General features: G+C 36.4%; 1 protein-coding gene across 4 annotated transcripts in view; it reads left to right on the top strand.

Moving 5' to 3' along the window:
• The window catches only part of GPM6A (glycoprotein M6A), a 262,338-nt gene that overhangs the window by 148,898 nt on the left and 97,121 nt on the right, over positions 1-16,319 (top strand). The window contains exons 1-2 of one of the 4 annotated variants that reach the window (XM_028481690.1): positions 6,290-6,359; positions 8,263-8,322. The exons of the other annotated variants lie outside the window; for them this stretch is intronic. The gene's annotated coding sequence lies outside the window, so the exon portion shown is untranslated. Of the gene's footprint in view, positions 1-6,289; positions 6,360-8,262; positions 8,323-16,319 lie in introns of those variants that run through there. 4 annotated transcript variants of the gene reach the window in all.

The following is a 16,319-nucleotide window of genomic DNA, read 5'->3' as shown; positions in this document are numbered from 1 at the left end:
TTTTTTTCCCAATCCCTATTTAAAGAATAAAGTTTAGTTTTGTTTCTTAACACAAAGATGGAAGATGTATCTGTCTCATATTGTGTGTGTTTTGGTGTTACACATTTCTGATGGAAAAGCACAGTTGTGGTGAAATTAGTTTGAGGTTGTGGTGAAACGAGTCTGGAATTGTGCAGGACGGATTGATTGGAGGATAAGAGACTATAGCTTGGAGGCTAGACTGAGATAAAGGCTATATACATTGGAAGGATTCAATTGAATTGATTCCAGGGAACAATGTGAGGGAAAATTGATGAGATACCTGGTGTCTCTAGGCCAAAAGAAATGCCTAGCACATTATCTATTAAATAATTATCTTAATAATTGTAGTCGAACAGTGTCTGACAGATGTCACTGTATTTTCAGTTGAAAATTTTAAATATCCGGTGGTATCCTGTGAGTATCGTGTAGGTGCCTTGGGTCACAGGCTGGAAACCATAGGTTGATGCTCCGCTTTCTCCTATCTTGTTCTTCTTGTTGTGTTGGAATATATATTGCACTGTATCATAATTGCTTACGTGATTTTTCCATCCTTCTTGCCCGACTGCAAACTACATGAGGAGAGGACCACGTTTATCTTGTTCATAGTTGAATCCTTCCCAACCAGCACTGGCTTGTGCTGGGTCTTAAATAAGTAGTTGTTGAATTAATCCAAATTATGAGTGGGTTAATTATATACAATGCTAATTTGTCTGCGTGTATTTTTCAAACTCTACGTTAGTTTCTGGCATATTTCTTTCAGTGGAGTCATCTTAACGGTCTATGTGAAATCTGTGAACGATATCTGAGTAGACTGAATGCGAGTGCCAAAAAAAAGAAACACTTTTTTAGTTCTGCATAAGAGAAGGTGAATTAAATGAATTAGGTGTACCAGTTTGGGTACACTTCTAAGGGAATTGCGGTAGACGTGAGAATGATAATTCTAACAATCGTTAGAATTCATAGAATGCATCCAACTCACTCAACTCTTCATACAGCTCTAGGAAGCACAATGCATAACAAACCATCCGCCGAGTTACTGGTTTAAGACAATATGGATTTTTCTTCTTTCTCACAGTTGTATGGGTTGTTTGATTTATTCTGCTGCTTCATGTGGTAGTGGCTACAAGACACTGGGACGTTTGCAGTCATCTGGGGTCTTGATGGAGCAGGACTGTCCCAGAGGGCTCAGTTGATGTTGGCTGTGGGTCGCAAGCTTAGCTGAGGGCCTGCACCACTGCGCCCACGTGTGTCCTCTGCATGTGGCTTGGACGTCTCACAGCATAGCGCCTGGATCTGAGAGGGAGCCTCCCCAGAGCAAGTGCTCTTAGACATCCAGGCAATAGTCGCAAGGATTCTTGGGATCTGGCCTCAAATCTGAGAACTTCTCCTCTGCCACATTGTATTTGGAAAGGCAAGTTGCTAAGGCTTGCCCAGATGGGAGGGGAGGGGAATTAGATCCTTCTTTTCAATGTAAGAGGCAGCATGCATAAAAAGAGAGGCAATGAATCAAGAGTGGCCATCATTGACCATCTACTACGTGTAGGTGCTATTATTTTTCTTATTTTAGCAATGAGGAGATGAATTCATGGAGAGCTTGGTAGCTTAGATTCATAGCTGATAAATGCAACATCCAGGACTCAAACTCTGGACTTTGCTCCCAGAGTCTCTGCTCTTAATCACAACCTGTTACTGCCTCACCTCTAGCAATATTGTTCATTCTCATATATGATTACACACACACACACACAACCTGTTACTGCCTCACCTCTAGCAATATTGTTCATTCTCATATATGATTACACACACACATACATTCAGTATATTTAGAGATCATGGCAGTAATGATAATGGCTATAGTCATATAATTCTTTGTTTTTGCATAGTTTATTAGGGTTCACATTGATTATTTTTTCATAGAATGCATTTTTTGTTCAGTAGTTTAATTCTGACATAATTTTAAATTTACAAAAGCATTGCAAAGAGTGAAGAAAGTTCCAGTGTAACTTCACCCAGCTTCCCTGAATGCTTACATAGCCATGGCACATTTATCAAAACTTAGAAATTAACATTGATACAATGCTATCTAACTACAGACTTTATTTGGATTTTCAGATGTTATTGACAATTGTCATTCAGTGTTCTAGGATCCAATCCATCATACTAAATTGCATTTAGTACTATCTCCTTAGTTTCATCCAATGGGTGAATGTTTCTCCATCTTTCCTTGTTTTATGTGACCTTGATGTTTTTGAACAGTACTGGTCAAGTACTTTGAAAAATTTCTCTCATTTTGTGTTTGCCTGATGTTTTAAGATTGGCCTGGGTGATGGATTTTGAGGAAGAAAACCAAAGAGTTGGTATTCTTGGTATACCAAGTGGTATCATTGGTCACTGGGTTAAGGTACTGCACTGTCTACCACTTCTCTTTCACACTGTTTTTGTTGGAAGTGAGTCATCAAGTCCATCCTGTCCTTAAGGAGCTTCACTTAGCCTCCTCCTCCTGGAAGAAGTGCTGTCAAAAAATGTGTGAACATGTTAAAACCACCGACCAACATTAATAAATATTTCAGAGAGGTCCTGTGAGGCTATGCAAATTTGATTCCACTCAGAATGAATTTGAACCTCTCCAGATCGATCCTGATTTTTCTCCTCAAATTTGAACTTTTAGTCACAAAATTTATTTTTATAATTATTTAATATTTTTGTCTGTAAATCCTATGGTATAGTGTGACAAAATGCAGGACCATAATATAGTGCAAATAATTCTTATCAATGTATGTAATTTCTATATAATCTATTTACCAGTTAAAATATAAAACATATTCAAAATATATAATTCACAAAATTTTATCCATATCCACATATTTTGTTTACTAGCTCTGCCTTAACGATCAAAATATGCATTCATCTTATGTAATTATATCAAAGCATATAATCTAGTACAAATAAATATTAGACCTTAGTATTGTGCTTTAATAGATTGTGCATTGTTTTAAGCCATTAATTAAGTTTTCTTTCTGTATTATTAAATTTGGTCTTTTACAAATATCAAATTTCTTAAGGAATTTATGGAATATTGAATTCAGAAAGAATTTTTAAATTTTTGATGGAAACAGAGAAATGTACACTTATCATGAAGACTTCAAAATTGTTCAATTCCTTTATCAACTCTTAAAAAAATTTTTTTCACCAGTGAAATTGATATGACAATCTAAAGCAAATTCTACTTTGAGTAAGGTTTCTGATGCAGGTAAAAATGGGGATGTCAAGGCAGTGCCTAGTTATTGTATAATTTGTGTTTTTGTTTTACGTTACCTTTATAGCAAAGGAAGGAAACAGAAGTATTACTTTCTAAGGAGGCAAAGTTAATTCAAAGCAATTTTCATTTTAATAAGTAAAAAAGGTCACAATCAAGTTTAATAAACTTTTTAAAATAGGAAAAAATTTGAAAATAATTGAGAATTAATATTTTTTTTTGAGTTTTGTTTCATTGTTGCTGGCAATTTAGGGCAGTATATTTTTTTCAAATGTACATTACAGACACTGGTATTACCAATTATGCAGTGATTTTACTCAGTGTATTCAGAACAAAATAAATGTATATTTTAGAATGATAATCACTGAACCTTCCTTTCTGAATATAAATAGTATTTTAGTAGTTCAAAGGATAACACCATATCTTAAAAGAGGAAAGGAGAATAATAGGATTATTTTCTCTACTTTGAAAATTATTTCTTAATCAACTCTATTCCTTAAGGTATATGCAAATAATGTAATTATACTATTAATGGATACAAATTATTAAATGGTATACTGTAATTTATACAGCTTACCTATGATTTGCATAATTGCAGATATTTGGGGTAATAAAGTGCTGTTTCTTGTCTGGCTTGTTCTTGTGCTGATTAATCAAACCTAATGAATTTATGTAGACTGGAGAATATAACTGCACTTGAGCTGTATTAATTTGCTAAGTTGTTTCACGAAGGATCATCAAGAATACAGAGATAAACAAAACATTATTTCTGTCTCCAAAGAACATGTGCTTTAGTAGGGGAGGGAGCATAAATGTGAACTTATACCTTACAAGGCTGGATATGATTTTCCTGATGCCCTTGCAATTGGGACTTCAGGGAGTTTCCATGAAAGGTGATTGTTTTTTGTGAACCTTTAAGGATGGTTAAGATTTTGAAAGGTGGAAATGGGTGGAAATGATATTCCATAAAGAGAAGCGGTCTTAACAAAAGCTCAAGGTGGGTAAGGAGAAAGAGTTTTGAGAAACTCATAACGTTGTCTTGGTTGTCCTAGCGTGTATGGAAGAATGGTCTGTGAAGTAAAATTGGGGCCAGATGATGGGATGATGTTAGCCTAAACATATTAGCCTCTAAGCAGCAGAATTTGGTAATAAAAATTATGAGGCTTATTATTCCTGGCACTTCTTGAGCCTTCCTGTTTTCCAGGCCTTGCAACAATCCAAGGAGGTAGATGTCACCGTTATTTAATATATTATAGTTGAGAAATTTGAGGTTTAGATATGTCATTACTTGCCCCTCTGCTCGAGTTCATTATATGACACCACCTTTGCATCTTTATAAAAGTGGCAGTCATATTGTAAAACCATGATTTTAAAAAGAAGGATTCAGAAATTATAGTGGGGAGGAGATCTGAGGTCGGTGAGGAAGTGGTTGCAGCTATCTACATATCTATTTTAGAATCAAAATGTTAACGGAATGATAGGGATGTGATGAGATTGGACAGACATTGGCTCTAGCAGCCCTGGCTGGCAGAACTTGATAGATGGCCAATCTGATGTAGAGGGAATCAGAAAGAGAAGGAACAAAATCACGAGGTGGTTTTGATCTTTGGTAACCAGGTGAATGATGCATCTGTCACTGTAGATTGAAAGGTGAGTTTGATTTTAGGCAGGGAGTTTTCCCTGGGGAGCCATCCACATGACCATTTATACCGCAGAAGGAAAGTCCAGGGCATTTGGAAATGTGAAAATGGGTCTCATGTGAAAGGTCAAGGTTATGAATGAAAAAAAAAATTGAATAATCTGCCTTGAGACAGTAATTAAAGGTTTGGGTTGAAGGATATAAGAGATGGAAAGAAAGGGATCGAGGGAGGGACGGAATTCAGTGAATACTGGTATTTAGAAGACGAAGGAGGAAAAAGAGATAGCAAAGCTATCCGAGAATTTTACTGGAGATTAGTTAGCGTGGTGAGGTAGGAGTTTAAAAAGGAAGGAATTTTAAGAAGCTTGACACTGTTGAGGTTGAGAATGAAGTAATTTCAGATCCAGAAATTAAGATGTTAACTATATTAAAAATGTGTTTCCTGTTCTGGCTTCCCGGTTTTTTATCAACACAACCACAGAGGACCTATGGATCCCCTACCCTCCTATCCAGTCCCTTCCTTTCTTCAGGGCATCCAAACACACTGCTTGAGTTTCTTGAGGCCACTTGGGTCTCTGATTATAAAATTGTAGGTCCTTATATGATCTTATTTTCCACTGTTGGTGTTGAGTGGTGTCATTAAAACTAAATAACGTGACGATTGTCGTTTTGTTTTATTTTTTTTGTTACTGTGTCTGAGTCTCTTTGCTTCATTTATAGACTGTTTTAGTCATTTGGTGTCGCTGGTGATGAGCTACGTATGTCATTTCTTGTGTCTCCGACATCTTACCCTTCCAACCGATTGAACATATACTTACTAAGGTCTCTAAATTCCTCCTCCACACGCTGATCTTTTGTGCATATGCGTTATCACTTAATCTGACTGGTCTGAGTAGTCAGAACTGAAGCTTCGGCTTAGTCCTACCATAGAAAGGTATCCATAGCCATCCAATAAAATACAACCTTATCATGAATGGTGATTACAAATTCACTTATTCCCGAGGTAGGGAACACATTCGGGACTGATTGTGAAATTGGTTTTCTTGCTTCTCTCAAGCTTTGTGGGATCCAGGTATTCTAGGCATTATTCAGAAAACATTAGCTAATTTGTGTTGAAGAAATTCAAATTGGCATAAACTTTAAGATCATTTTAAAAATAAATTTTATTCTTACTGAGAAATAACTAAATTATTAAGCAAAAACCATAAAAAGTAAGCAAGTAAGCATAGGTTTGAATATGCATGGGTTGAGTGTGACATTTGTATCTTCACTTTAGTTTTTAATTCTCACCATACCTGTACGATGGCTGTTCACTCATTCATGGGTATTTGTTGAGTGCCTGCTCTGAGCCAGACACTTGGGATGGCCAAGAGCGACAGGAAGCTGCAGTTCTTGCACACATGTCCTTCTTTTTGCAGAGGAAGCACCTTGAAGCTCCTGCAGGTAATCTTTCAGAAGTTAGAGCGCGGATTAAAATACTCGTTTTTTTCTGACTTCAGAGCGGTCCTTCTATTGAGCATACTGCCACCTCTAAGTTATTGCATGCGATGACAGTTTTATTTTGCTTTTCAAAATGGATACAAATGTATTGTCTTCTTTGCAAGAAGTCATTCTTTTCATAATTCTCAACTCATAGTTTTCCTCTTATTTCCTTTTAACGCTTTCACTCTCATATTTCCTCACTTAGAATGTACGTAGTACTAGTCTGTTAGGTCGCATAATCACAGCACTGCCAGACTGGTGTATTTGTTGCCAGAAGGGAGAAAAGCCCTTAGACTTGTTCATTTTTATTCTGTTTATTAGGAGAGTCTTTTACGTTTTAAATTTGTTGACTGATCTTCAGTGCTTGCGTCTAGGGATGTGTGGAGCAGATTGTCTCTGATTTAGCTCCTGACGGTAGCTTATCTTCATGACGGTCGGGAAAGCTGAGCATCTGTGTTGAAACAGTACCTCGGGGCAAAGCCACATTCACGGTGCTCCACCAGCTAAACTGGGAACCACTGGAATGCTATCGAATATCCTAAGCACTGCCGTGGAACATACCGTGCTTTTGGAAAGAATGAAGTATCCACATAGAAAGACGTGGAAGCATGTCCAGCATATATTGCAAAACCCAAACAAAACAGAAATCATTCTCCATATGTGTGACAGCTTTAAAATATTTTTTGGTAAGGGAATATTTACAGACTTATACATCCAATAGTTAGGAGTGATTACATCAAGCTTGGTAAGATTATACTGGAAATATCATGAGAAACAGAATTGTTCCCAGGGATAAAAGCCAGAGTGGGTGCTAGTGTGAAGACACGCCCCCCCCCATCATTTTCACAGACATTTATGAGAACTTGATATCTTTCCAGTAAGTTTTTCTTTTTGCTGGAATATCATTTTTTAAGACAGATTTTACCTCAATTACTGACTAATGTTACATAACAAATTTGTAAATAAAGAATTAGTGAATTTTATTCCAGTCATAGAATTAATGTAACAATATTTATAATTATATGCGTAATTATATAGTAATGTATATGCTATTAATATATAACAATTATATTATTGATATATTTATATATTATAATTATATTAAATGATGTATTTATTATATATAATTGTACTATATTTTATACATATAATGCATATATATGTTAATAATGAGAAAGAATTATTAGGTAGTTATAGTTCCCTATGTCATGTGAGGTGGAAAAAAACTGAGCAATGTTTAATAAGGAAATCTCTATGGTGCTTGATTTTCACCTGAACTACAGAGTTTTCTTTGTCATCATCTTAAATATTTCACTGGAGAAGCTCAGTAGACCTGGACTGTTAGATAGATGTCAGTGACAGGCACCCAACTTGAATTTTAAATATTAATTACCCCAAGTCCCTTACAATCAGTGTAATATTTATAGCCTAGATTAAATGCTTCACATTACTTTAGTAAATTTTCCCCCGGGAAACCTTGATACCGTAAGAAAAGGGAACACTGGTGGGCCTGCCCTGCTAGACCTCTGGTTACACGCCGACGTTTATGAATAAGGGTTAAAGCAGAGTTGGAGCTGGGAAGCCGTGAAAGGTGAGATGCAAATCTTTGCTCCCTTCTCGCCCATTCAGTTAAATCAATGAGATAAATAAGTAAATGCTAAAGAAAGTCATTTACGTGATTGCTGCTCTAGAAATACCAAATGGATTAATTAAAGACATTCTTTTAAGTGTCATACTGTCCTTTTGGGGGTAGTTCTAGTTGATATGTAAAATGTATAAAGCAAAGATAATTGCTAGGGTATATTTGAAGAATTAAAAAAATTAAGTGATTCATTAGTTATTTTTCACAATTTCCCTACGTCAGAGTGAGATCTATTCTTCTCTCAGAAAACTGAATAGTTCCTGTGGTCTTCACCATCTATAGGTAATATATTGAACACATTCTTGAATTTTAATAGCACTGAAGCAAAGACTTAAGATTATAGTTTAACACATTGACTTATGCTAATGTAATATACTGTTGGAAAAGTATGTTTAAGATTTGCAATGTTTTGATGTTTTCTAATTAAAAATTGACTTTGTTGCTAATTATAAAATATGAAGTCTAACCCTGTAACTTACAAGTAGATATAACACACTCACTTATGGAGTCTTGTAGAGAAAATAAGAAAGAGAATGTTCCCTCTCATGATTGCATGCTACATAGAGAAGTAACTTCATGTGTAGGGTATATCGATAAAATATATATTACTCGTATAATTTACTGAGTTCCTACTATATGATAGGAACTAAGATATATCAATTTATTAATTATATATTCAGTGTTAGGTAAAATTGCACCCATTTGCAAAGACTCTGCAAGGCTGACTGCTGTTTTTCTTAAAGACAAATAAAACCCATGGTCTTCATGATCTCTAGCTAATACAATAGGCCAGATATTGAATATGGTCTCACAGTTAGTAATTGCTAGGACTGGAATTCAAACCCAAGCTTGTTTACCTCCAAAGACTATGTTTCCATAACAACAGCTGGCCTCATATCTTGTGTTTACTTATCCTATGCCCTACCAGTAGCTTCTCCCACCCATGCGTCCATAAATGTCTTGGAAAGTCGAAAATTAAATTGCGAATTTATATTGCTATTAAATATATATAGTCTTTGTTCTTTGCTTTGGGGAAGAAGAGAATTTCTCTATAGGGCTTGCTGTTAGAATTTGAGCTGGGTGCACAGGCCTTGAAGGCATGTGGTTTGTAGACATGTATCACTATTGGAGTCATTATTCCAGTGCATATATTCTTAGTTTCCCTTGGTTCCCAGGACCTCCACTTATTTTACATACCTATTCCTTTATGTATATATGTAAATGTGTTAGGGGTTTTGAAAACCATGGTGGGGAATGCGTCCATAATATGTAAGTGTGAAACTGAAGGGTCACCTTCAATAGAGAAAATTAAACTTTGTTAGACATGAAATATACAGTGAAACTAACTATTATTTAGGTGGGGATTGTTACTCCACCTTTTCATGGAATTGATTTCCCAGGGCAGCTTCTTAGCCTTGCTAAGACTTAAGTCTTCTTGTCATGCTTCCACGATCAATGCTTGAATATGTTAGAGACTAAGCTAAAAAGATGCTCAGAGGTCCCTTACACACCTGACTTTTTCTGCAGCAGCTCAAGTTTTGACATCATGAATCAGCACAGTTTGCTCTTTCAGTCAGAGCTTCTGTTACTCTTCTAGATTCCCTTCCTCACTCCAGGGCTTGGCTGGGTCTTTGTTTGGAAGCCAAGTGGAAAGATACATTTGCTCTTAGCTGTCAGTTAAGTGAAAAAAGGCGCATTAACCTAATTCACCATAGAATTTACATATAAATTGACTTAACACACTGGGTAAGTCAGTTCAGAATGGGACACTTGTAGGATAGACACTTTAGTATAATGATTAATATAATATTGAACTGACATTTTTATCTGAGAAAGTTTTATTGAGGTTCTTGCCGTAGATCTCTTTTTGAAAAAGCGTTTCTCATCAGTGTTATCGCTTTGCCCCTTTAAAAAAATCTCCTGCTTCAACTTCTCGCCATTCTTATGGTAATTCTCACACCACAAATTAATAGTGAGGCCAGGCATATTGTGTCCTTGGTTTTTTATGATCTGAAGATTTTCCTCTAATTTAGCGTCAGTAGTGTCTCTTGACATTTTTACGTTTTTCTCAAGGTTTCCTCTTTCGTGTTCTACTTCAATGTCAGTCTAAAAAGAATAAAATATAACCTCTCTTTTTTGTGCTTTCATCCCAATGAGCTGATTTATAGATTTATAACTTAGATTTTCACAGCACGTTGATCCAGGGTGGCAGAAAAAAACAGCTCTATATTCATGAAGTTTTAATTGGCTTTTCTGAAGATTGTAGGTTGTGTTTTGGTGTGTATTTCACACATGACTTGCTTTATAATAATTTGTATACTTTTTTAATCATCAGAAGTGTTCCTGATTTCTCTCTTTTAATTTAGTTGTTTTGAATTTCACCAGATCGTCCTTTACATGTCCTTTAAATGGCTATGAAGGCAAGGCATTTGGGAAGGAAGCAGTCATTTATTTCCTCTGCTTTGTCAAATTTTTTACACTTGAGTTTGAAATATAAAATATTTGGTAAAGGATTAGGAGAGGACTGAAAATTACTAGCAGGCTGAAATAACATTAAGGTTAATGGAAAAAATCTAGAGATATTAATAAAATTTTGAATAAAATTCTAAATATCAGAGTTCCTCCCTTTCTTTTTTGGGGCCATGACTTTGGAGAAACGCCAGTATAGAAATATTTGTTTTTCTACGTTGATTTTTAAGTAGGAATCTTAGAAACAGAGAAAACACTTTGTCTTTTCCCATTTGTGTTTTTTAGTGGCTACAAAATATCTGGGGTCCTCCTCAGATGTGTGCTTTACACATGATTGAGTCTAGATTCCTCAACTTTCTGAAATTTTGTGAGGTTAGTGTTGAGTTTGACGCAGAGATATTTCTCTCAACTGCAAATATTTTGGCGATACTAATTTTATATGGCCTTGTAGATTTCTAGACCAACGGTAAGTACTTCCAAAGGTTTTAGCCTAACATCTAAACTAATATGAGTGCGAGCCTTCTCAGCCCTGGTAGATTTTACACATTCACATACAAGACAGACAATTAAAATGTTAGCACTATATAAATCTGCTCACTTCATATCATGATTTTATTTTATATCTACGTCGAAATATGGTTTGGTCACAATTTTGGGATCATCAGGTTAACTTAAAAATAAAAACTATTTTATGGACATTCTTCATTAAAACAATGGATAAATGAACAAAATTCCACCTATTATTAATTCAACCTATTTGAGAATATAATTTTTTATATATCACCAGTTTTATATTGTAATTTCAGAGTTAGAAAATAGCTATATTTTCCATATCTTTTTTTAGTGATTTGTCAGTTATTTCCTCTTAAAAATGCCCTTTATTAGACAGTCATGTAACATGAGACTTTTTTTTTTTACTGATTTATTGTAGTTTGATGATCCAGTGTTGATATAGACAATTATTCTTTGCTCTGTTGTTCAGCTGTTACAAGGATCTATCATTATTTATGATACTCTTCATTGTATAAAATATTTGTGATGTTCACTCATGACAAATTACTTTATCTAAAAAGCTCAGTGTCTGATTGCTTTCACTTTCTCTTTGGAACTTATGTATTGCTGGATACTATATGTCAAAATAAAATATGTTAGGTTTTTTCCAACTTAATTAGATTGGCTTTATTATTTGACTGTGTTAATATCCCCATTTTGTAAACATATATTTTAAATACTTCAGTGCCAGTATTATAGATTGGGTGGGGAGGGGAATCTAATGACATTATTGGAAGCATTTAGATTTCATATGAAAAAACTTAATGTTTATTAATACTTTTAATTAATTACCAGGGTGAGTTACAGTCGATACTGTGTTATTAACCCAGTGGTTAATTGCTGACCTCTTCCGGGACTTTTGGTACAGCAGAAGAGAGAAACAAAAGACAGACTCAAATGCACATTTCCCCCTCACTTGTCTTTATCCACACTAATGCGATCATAATTTACTAAGCAGATATCTAAATTAAAAACAGTGGTATTGACAGAACTCAGTCTACAATCCTTGATTGTCTTTGATGGACATTAAGCAACTGGGATTTTCGATTTTGCTGCTGAACTTCAAGCCGTGTTGGCAACAAACTTGATAGAACTGGGTTTCATTATTTTGATGTGTGGATTAAAGAAAAAAATTAAGGGGATTCTGTTTCCTCCATTCCAGTTAATTTATATTGAAGGATTTATTTTTAAAGGGATTTATGAAATGATATATCATTTTGGTTTTAACATTTAGCATATTAAAATTTTTCCTTTCTGTTTGTAAGGATAAAGGCTTTTTTCCCTAAGATTTTGGTGCAGTGAAATGAAAGCTGAGGCAGGCCTTTTGTCTGGAGATAACTATTGCTTTTACACTAGCCATTGCCCTGTTTCTATGGAAACTGCAGGACTCTGAGGTATAGAGGTTTTTGTCCAACGATGCACAGTGATGGCCAATCAGAGTTTCTTTCCCTATTCAATTTATTAACTCACAATTGTGGTTTCAGTTGTTCTGTATAGAATCCAAATACAATTCCATTCATTTTTCCCACAAGTGTCATAATCTGCCTATGGCATTTTGTATCAGATTAGTTTTACTTAGGATTAGTGTTACTGTTATTTGAAAAGATAATTTTATAAACACAAAGTCAGTTTTTACTTCAAGAGTTGTCCTTTTTAGTATCAGATAAAAATATTTCCTTAAATTTGAATGTTAAGATTTTGTTTCTTTTCTAATTGGCAACCGGTCTATTCCAAACAGGCTCTCCTATTTTCTATATTTATTGTGAGGATGCAGTATTGAGTCTGGTACTAATTTCAGTGCAAGGCATTTGTTCTCTTTAAGGCTTGGAGTTTATGAGACTAGAGATTCTTTTGCCACTGCTCCTGAATGGCGTATGCTATGATGGTAGTGATTAATAAGCCTTTCATGTAGAAAACTGATCTCTTGAAAGCCCACTCAACTATTTTTCAATATGTGAGACGGCTGATAAACATTTGCTTCTATGAGCTGATGGTGAAAGTCTCTAGGGATGTATGGAATCTCCACCAAAATGACGAGGGGCTTTGAATGAAGATGTACAAACAGAAGGGCATTGGTGGATTAAATAGTCACATAAAGGGCTTTTAGCATGCTGATTTATTCCAGTGACCTGGTCAAGACCTAGGATGAATTATTGACCAAGGGGGTTCAGAGACGTTCAAGATACCCCAATCTGTAAGCACATTACTTTATAGTAATTGGACTTTCCCTGCTCCCATGTGATTTCCGAATACTAGATAATTCTGTTTTCTCCTATATGATGAATATCTTTCTCTCTCTCTCTCTCTCTTTCTTTTTCGGTATATAACGGTAGGAAAGCAAGATGGATGCTAACCCCAAGATAATGTGAAACGTGGACTAGAGTCTGTTCTGTGCGATTTCTCTGCCCTTTATCTCTCTTTTTGTTTTCCTTGTCCCTCTTTCCCCCAGAGGGAGTGGATAGAAGCCAGTTAGGAAGCCCTGAGGCTCAAACTCAGCACAAAGATAGGAAGGCAAGTTGGCCGTCTGAATGGGGTGATTTGGATTGGGATAGGCTGAAGTTCCTTCTTCTGCAGTCTCCTTGTGGCGTTTCTGGATCAAACACTGGTGACAGAATACAAAGGAGCATTTGCCACGGATATACCATTGTAAGCTCACAACATTCTTGCTTTTCATCCTTTATACCCCCTAGGGCTTTAGCCTTTCCTGGCGCTTTTATTTCAACCAAAGCCTCTCTCAAAGTGGCTGCTGCTCAGCCTCCTTCCCTCTCTTCCCAATTAAAACCTGGCATTTACTGAGGATAAACCCAGGAGCAGTGTCCTACTTGAAGTGACTGAGAAGTTGTGACTGACAGATACGCTGACCCCATATGGAGGGGGTCGTGTCTGCAGCCCCAGAAAGGTGTGCGGTGGAAGTGTTCACGAGTAGAATATCCTTTCCCTCCCTCTGATGGTTGGCTGGGGAAAATCAACACATGTGCACTGAGCGCAAGAATAATAGAAGAGGCGATTCCTAGGCAGAGATGAAAAACAACCTACACAGGTAATGCCTGAGCATGTAGAGAGATTATGGCTAAGGAACTCGTAGTGGGAGAGGTGGTAAAGATGCAGGAATGGTGTTGTGAGCTCGCAGATGAGGTGGGAAGGATTGGGACTTGGCAGGGATGTCAAAACCCACACAAGGAAACCTTGAAGGGGAAGGTTTTCCTAGCACCAGCATAGCACGTGTGAAATCCTGAGGAAAGAGAGTTTAGAGTGATTCAATATTCTCAAGTGTAAAGAAGCAAGTTTCAGAGATGAGACTGACAGCTGAGCAAGTGCCCAATCAGAATGGAAGTTATAAGCCACTCCAAGGACTTTGAAATTCATTCTGAGGTGTGGAAAACCTCTTAGAAAATGCCTTCGTAATGTAAGTGATGTGTTGAAATTAGCCTTTTGGAAATGTCACTCTGGCTGCAGAGAGATGAGATTAAGAGGTAAGGGAGTAAAGGCCAGCAACACTGGTGGCCGTAGGGCTGTGAAAAGCATCTTGGTATCTCATTCACAGTGCCTAGAAGTCAAGATAATAGGCCATTTAGGATAATAGGTCCTAAAATCTTGTAACATTTACCATACCATTCTTCTTTTTGAATATTCTAGCAGAATGTCCCTTAGAAATAAAATTCATCCATTTGCTGAGACTGCTAATCTGTTCAGACGATGTAAGATTTTTCTTAACTTTTAATAATACATACATTTAATTTTTTCCTCGACATTAATGTTACACTGGAAGAAAAACTAAAAATATAAAATATCACAGAATGAAATAATTAGCAGGCAAATTTAGCGTTTACTCTAAGTATGGTGGTCCGTGGCCTGGCTTTCTTTGGGTTCAGTGACAAAGTATGAAATAGGGTAAGGGAATATATAATTTATTTGGTAAATGGTGGACCCTCAAGTGCTGCCCTGGCCTCACTTATCTCTAATGGTCTAAAAGTTGGCCAGTACACAGCCCTGGGCTCCCCAGACCTGGCTGAGACTGTAATCGGAGCCGTTTGAATCACCAGCGTGGAGTGAGCTCTCAGGAGGCACAGAGAGGTGCTGGGGAGAAGTTTCCATTCATTTGTAGCCATGAACTTACCTTTGTCTTTTGCACATCTTATTTGCTGGTCTGTGTCATCATTCTCTGTCAACTTCAAACCCAGGCTGGCCTTTATGTTTAATTGAAGTAAATACTCCAAGAAGTGTTTTTGCGCATTATCTCATTTAACTTTATAAGGTAAGGAAAATTATCCCAGTGTTTTTAGATGAGGCTTAGAAAGATGATGTGGTTTATCCAAAGTCACACCATTACGCATTTGAACGCTTTCATTAGAAAGTTAGGGTTTAAACCTAAGGTTTTCGAAAATAATACACAATCCCAGTTAGTAAACCACCTTTCAGTTAACATTCTATTATTTGGGAATATAATGAATATTTCTAAAAACTACCTTTCAAATAGCACCTTACTTTCTTCTTTTGCATTACACATAAATGTCTGTTTTTTACCTCTGAATGTTTATGTTCAAAATGATAAATGATACCCACATATTTAAACTCAACGTTTGTAATAAATGTAAAGTTCAGTATATTGTATAATAAAAATTAAAAATCCACAAACTACTTTTATTGGGTCACAAATTAAGTTTGTAGGCAATGGATCATTTTTCCTTTTTTTTTTTCCTTTAACTTTACTTTCACTATATCTTCTCCATCTTCTTTGAGTCTGGTCACTGTACAGAACGAATTTTTTTGTTTCTCTTCCTTCCCATTTTCTCGGGCAACTCCTAAACCCCCAAGAAATACAATAGACACTCGAATCTCCCCCAGAGGGTGCCTCTTTTTCCTGTATTTGTAATATATGGCATCTAAGACATCTACAGAGTTTATATATTCTTCCAGGAGAAGAAATCTGGAAGGCACAATCTGTTTAATCAGTGACCCAAAACTGATATGATACTTCCTTTTTAAAACACTTTGTACTCTTTTATAGGACATTCACAGTCTAAAAATAGCATCTTTTTTTAAAAGCACTTGTAAGCATTCCATGTCCTTTCTTAATCGCGTAAAAGCTTTTCCTTAGAATTATACTTGTCCGGGCTTCCCTGGTGGCGCGGCGGTTGAGAGCCCGCCTGCCGATGCGGGGCACGCGGGTTCGCGCCCCGGTCCGGGAGGATCCCACGTGCCGCGGAGCGGCTGGGCCCGTGAGCCGTGGCCGCTGAGCCTGCGCGTCCGGAGCCTGT

Source organism: Physeter macrocephalus, chromosome 20, assembly GCF_002837175.3.
Source record: "Physeter macrocephalus isolate SW-GA chromosome 20, ASM283717v5, whole genome shotgun sequence".
Taxonomy (NCBI): domain Eukaryota; kingdom Metazoa; phylum Chordata; class Mammalia; order Artiodactyla; family Physeteridae; genus Physeter; species Physeter macrocephalus.
Note: the sequence above shows the minus strand (reverse complement) of the source record. Positions and strands in the feature narration are given on the sequence as shown.